The sequence below is a fragment of the Barbus barbus genome (assembly GCF_936440315.1).
Source record: "Barbus barbus genome assembly, chromosome: 49".
NCBI classification, from domain to species: domain Eukaryota; kingdom Metazoa; phylum Chordata; class Actinopteri; order Cypriniformes; family Cyprinidae; genus Barbus; species Barbus barbus.
This window is the reverse complement of record NC_136727.1, coordinates 20595888-20602128: the sequence shown is the minus strand read 5'-3', so window position 1 is coordinate 20602128 and position 6241 is coordinate 20595888.

Below are 6241 nucleotides of genomic sequence, written 5' to 3'. Positions count from 1 at the left end.
CATGCACCAGTTCAGTGGAGGCTGATTAACTATTTATAATGTGACACTTGGTGGTGGGGTTGTCATCAAAGTGGACAACCGGGAACATTGTCCTTGGCTCACCCTTATTTTCCCACATTATATTAGGCTTGTATAAATTGTATATATTTCCTACAATGCTATACTTGTAAGTATGGTTATCATTTTAAGTATTATTTCACTAAGTAAAAATGATTTTAGTGTTGTTAAAAATGCTGTTGCATTGCAATTATAGCCATGTCTGGAGACACTACTGAAATTAGTAGAGATCTGATTATTTTTAATCAATGCAACATACAATAGTAAACCATTGATGTGACATATTTGGTTCAGTTTATAAATTATGATCACATGCTACTGTACTTCTACATGAAACAAGTAGAAGGAAAGAATTGTATGTATAAAGAATTAGAACCATATTCTTACTTATAAGCTGTACTGTGTAAATCCCTTTAGGTCATCTGGCATCAAATGCACCAACACTTTACCAATGCTGAGCATTTGAAGTGTCTAATTAGAAATTAGTTAGGTCCTTAATCATTCAATAAATCAATCAATTGAATTTATTTATTAATCAATGTGATGTAAAATACTACTCAGCTGTGCTTGACTCTTGCCATTTAAACATTAACATTAGTATTTTTGTCTTGTTTACAGTAAAAATACCTAAAGACTTAAAGATTTCTTGGTTTCTTAGAATATTTGAAACCTTTGAATTACATTTTTCTTACCCTTTCTTGTTTTAAGTATAAATTTTGTTAGATTCTCCAATAATATTACTTACAATTTTTACTGGAAAACAAGATAAAAATATTAGTTTAAAATAGCAAATTAGTAGTAGATCAGTAGCTACAACTAGATTCAGATTCTATTATAATTGAATATTTGCCCCTATAATTGGCACTTATAAATTATTGCACTGATGGCTATGACTGGAAGATGTTTTGCAGCACTTAAATCTAAAAGTTTCAAACGATCAGCTCTGTATGACTAGTCTAGAAAGTTTTGAACTTTCACATTGCTACTGTACATTCTCCAACCTTTATTTATCATCTAGCTGTCTGATTCACTATGGTGCATGCCATTTCAACATATTTATTTAATTTGACTTTAATGATTAATGTATTAAAGGGTTAACGGCTCCCCCTGTCCAAAAACATCCTCCTCTTGAAGAAATTATACCGTCTTTACTCAAATGAATGTAAACAATTTACAAATAATTTCTTAAACTAGTTGTTCAGAAAATATGGCACTTTCACATTTCATACTTTGAACAGACTGTTTTAGTTTTTCCTCTTGCTGCTCGTTTCATTTTTTTTTTTTTTTGCGTTTCTCTGAAACGTACACCTGTAGCCTTCAGTACTTTTGTATCTCAGGATAGATTCAGTAGAAGGGTTCGCAATATTTGTCAGTCGGATAACGATGCAGACATAACTACCTGTACAAGACGTGCATAGACAGCCTTTGCACAATATACCTCATCCTCGGGAATAAACGCACCTTTCTGTGCCACATCCTTAAATACCATTCAGGGGCACGTGGAAAAGGAGCAGTTGAAACTCTGGGATATTACTTTTATTTTCCTATTTCACCCTCTTTTTTGTCTTCTACGAGAGGGATGGCAAGCGAGGCATTTCATGTGTCTGACTGACCAATATTTACACCCTTTTCATTCAGGTACAGAAAATCGAACTTTTTGAGTACAATCAAAAATTTCGCTTAACATTCGCATCTTGCCAATAACGGGTCCCATCCTTTAAGTTAAGTTGATCGTCAAGGCAAATATCAAAGGATACTGTAGGTAAGACACTATAACTTTTTCCTGTACTCTGAAATGCGATTTAACCGTCGTGGGTGTTTTCGTGAAAAACACAGATGGAGGTTTGAAGGGGAGAATATGGGACAGGTGGAAATGTTAACCTTCTGTTGTTTTTGTGCTCTCTGTAAACTTGTTTTTAAACTGCATTCCAAAAATTTCAAGAGATACCTTTATATGGAAGAAAAAATCTATACATATACAAATATATATTATATTTATTTTACTGTTTATCTTTTTATTTTTAGTTTATTTGTTGTCTGTTTTCTGGTTGAAATTGAAACGCTACACTAAGAAATGATGGAAAACGACGCTGACAGTTCCTGTACCATCTGAAGTGCCATTTGTTTTGTCTCAAGTGGCTCATAATGATTTCTTCTCTGAAAAGATGCTCAGATAGCCTTTTTTTCTCTTTTTTGACCTCCACTGCATATCCACATAACAGCATTACCTCAGGTGAGATCTCTCCAGAGCAGCTGATTCTACATTTAGTTGTAGAAATCAGGACCTGTACTTGACTTTTACACATTTCCAAAAAAAAACGCAACTATTACTTTTCAAGGAAGCAGTTTATGAATAACGTCACATTTCAGTGCGTTTTAAAATATTAATGCTTTGCCTAACTGAACCACGGGTCTCTTTGAATGCAACTTTATTGACGTTAGCACACAAAAGTTCAGATCAATAGGGCACACATTTGTACGCCACAATTAATATACACTCCATGCACTCACTCATTGCACACAAAACACCATCAGGTCTACATCATGTGGATGGTTATACAGTTTTAGGCTACTGGTTTGATAACTCCTAAAGTGTACCCTAACTAGTCGGTTATGACATGAGAAGGAAACAGAAAAGGCATATATGGACACATAGGCACTCCAAGTTAGATGTTTTTATTATTATTATTACATCTGATTAATGTCTCTTTGCAACTGCCATTTAAATATATATTAGAGACATGTTTTTGTTTTTAGATTCAAAGCATTTCTTTATTTTTCAAACCACAAGCCCAAAATTATCTTGTCATGTTGCAGTTCTTTCAAGTTCTTCCTTAACTTTTTTCCTCATTGTTTTCGGTGAGATAAAACTGAATAGGCACACCTTTATTCAACAGAAAACATCTTCAAAACTGGGAGAAACAAATTGTCGGCAAACATTGTAGTCCAATTCAATTATAGATTTCCATCGTACTGTCGATCTATGCACTTGACAGGATAAAGTTACTTGCATCATAACTGTTTTCTGTGTTTGTGGAAATATTATGTAGTTTTAGGGGCCATAATTTTCTTTTGATGACATGATATTAAGTTGAATATTTTATTAGATTTACATTTACATTATTTGCAGCAGTATAGCTTAAAATAGCTGTTGTCATGGTACAACTTGCAGCACAGGCCATGGTAAAAGACATGTTTTGAATGTAACCGTCTAGAGAAACATGTCACAGAGAAAACTGATGGAATATGCACAGACAGTTTTGCTCAGAATAGATCAACTCAGATACTGTATACTTTATGCATTTCGTTGGATTTTGGTGTCATCCGGAGTGCCTGTTTTGCAGTGTTCAATCGTCACCAATAGTTCAATGATTGCATTCAATCATCATTACATGATTAAGTGTTGTTTACTAATTAATATATGAGCTGATGATACCTACAGATAATTGGTAACAACAATCAAAAATTGTTAACCAAGGCGACTTACAATCTATATGTTATTTTTCTTAAATTAAATTGAATCATTGTCGTCTAGATTGCTTTAATGCAATTAAATAAAAATAAATCCAGGTGAAGTGTGTAATTTTGGGGCCACAAGTGGAATTGGAAAACACTTGTATTTGTTGTTGTTTTTAAACCCGTTCCCAACAGATAACCACACCCCCAAAAACACTCTAGATTCCGTTAAACTCAGTTGGTAATGACAGAACTTGCGACCATAGTTGCTTTCATAGTTGTCAGGATGCTCAAACAAATAGGCGTGTGCTTCCCATACAAATATGTAACTTGCTGCTTAACCACCATAGTATGATGCATCGTTGTAGATACTAACTAGCTAGTCACAACTGTTTCCCAAACATGGTCACATCTCCGTCGTTTGAACCATGTTGGTTCAAAAATCAAGCTCAGGTGGTAGAGCAATAACTTCTATTAATTGATTGATTCGAGATCTCCGAGATTGCACCTGATAACTACTTCGCTGTTTATTGTTCCTTGTCATTTTGCTTTGATGTTTGATTTACTGTGGTTCCCTCTTACATTATACTCCGGAGTTCCTTCACACATTTATGCAATATACACACTCTTCAAAAATGGCGCTTATTGAGGACACACTACAATATATCAATTTAAATGAATATATCCACCTTTTTCCTGAGTAACTGATGAGCGCCGCCATGATGGATTTTAACTTCCGTTTGGATGCTCTCCTGTTCTCTCCATAGCAATTCATGTTAAAATGGGGTAAAAAGATAGACTGAATTAATTTAATTGAAACTTTTTAAATATAACTAAATATAAAATTGAGGGTTAAGCTGTGCATTAATTTGACTAGAAACACCAGAGACTGAAAATGTAAAGCATTTTTCCGTTACGAAGCAAACAAGACTTCCGTGTTCAGGAAACAGGTGCATATTTAAATTGAATGGATAATATAGCTAGTTCTGAGCCCAAGAGCATCATTTATTTACGTCAATATGTCTTTCCAACAAGAAACGATGCATCTAACCACAGATCGAGAGCTGTAGTTCCAATCATGTAAGTTTGCGATGCTGTTTGGCAAACGTTCGTTTAAACTATGATTTCGGGAAACACTAAATCGTTGAAATATGTTGGTAATGACAAAACATGCGACCATAGTGGACTAACGATGCTGTCGGGAAACGCACCATTGAGCAACGTTTTTAAAATGTGCCAGTGTTTACGCTTTTCAGGGGAGTCAACCAACCAACAAGTTATTTTCTAGTCTACATAAAGCAGGGACAACAAAGAATTTTAATGTCAATAAAATTACACACTTCATCATTAAAATGAGATGTTCCTGCAAAGGCTTCAGTGAAACTGAATTATATGGAACAGAGCCATGAAACGTCAACAACAGACCGCTGCCTCTACTGTCTCTAGAATGAAACATTAATATGGATGGCAATGATGACTTGGTCTTTCTTGAGGGGCTCAATGCTAGCTCAGTGAGAGGTCAAATAGAGCAGTGAAAATGCAAATGAATGCAGAAAGGACAAAAATGGGCTTAAATAAATGGCCAACGTTCTTTTAGAGAACTTGAGAACTTTTGGCCGTGAAAGGGCTGCCCTTGTGTTGCCATGACAATCTTGCAAGATCATTCACAAGTAAAGGTGTGCCTATTCTAATTAGTCTTTCATTTAAGCAAAACCCACATTCTTTTCTGTTACTTTATTTTATACCTAGATTGTGCATTTTTAGTATTTACATGCAATTTCTACCATTGAAATGTAGGCGTAGTTTTGCGTTAATTTGTTTTTCTTTCTAATTTTCCGAGACACAAATGGATGTTTCCTTCTTTCTGCAATTTGTCCTTCTACTATGTTGGCATTGCATGGAATTTCACGCCTGAATCTGCTCTTGACCATTAACTTCATCCATGACTGTTTTAGCCCAGCAGTCCATTGAGTTCTGCGGGATTAGGATTATTAGTTTTGCTACCTCAACTTGCAAATGGTTTTGACATAGGAGCCCTTTGGTAGTAAAGCAAAAATGACTTGTATCTTGAGGGACTGACTGTCCCTACAGGCTTTTGTCGATCAGGTTGTATAAATGTCTTGGCGGTTTGATCGGCTTACTTGCTGTACTGTATGTAGCATTTCAGATGCACGGATAACACTGGCTCATCATTCCCAAAGTCACGGTCCCGTTCTGTCGGAAAGCAGTTATACATTCCGCATGCACATATGTGTATCTAATAAAACATGTTTTTGATAGAGGTAATGGTTTTTTTGGACCAAAAGGTCCCAAGTTATGCATCTCGACTGCTTCTAAGACCACTGTTTGGGAAGAATCAGGTTGACCGATCACCTCTAAAGTTGGAAACGCGTCGTTATGGGTGTTTCCTCAAGAATCTAGTATAGTCATGCCATACCATATGAGTTTGTGCCCTTGAAAATCAAGCCAAATGCAGTCTGTGGGCAGTATCTTTGTTTGCGAGAAATGCGATTGGTCGCGTTTGCATACGTCAAAGGCTCGCATCTTATCTCTTGATGGGATGCTGTGCTTACAGTTTTTGTGGGTTTTTCCATGTATGAAGTCGAATCTTTATGGAGCAAAAATGCCTTTTGCTAACTGTTCGGCTGTGTTCATATTTCCAAGTACTTTCTAAAGTTTCATAAGAATTCTCAGAGTAGAGTCTTAATGTTGTAAAGGTTCAGCGTTC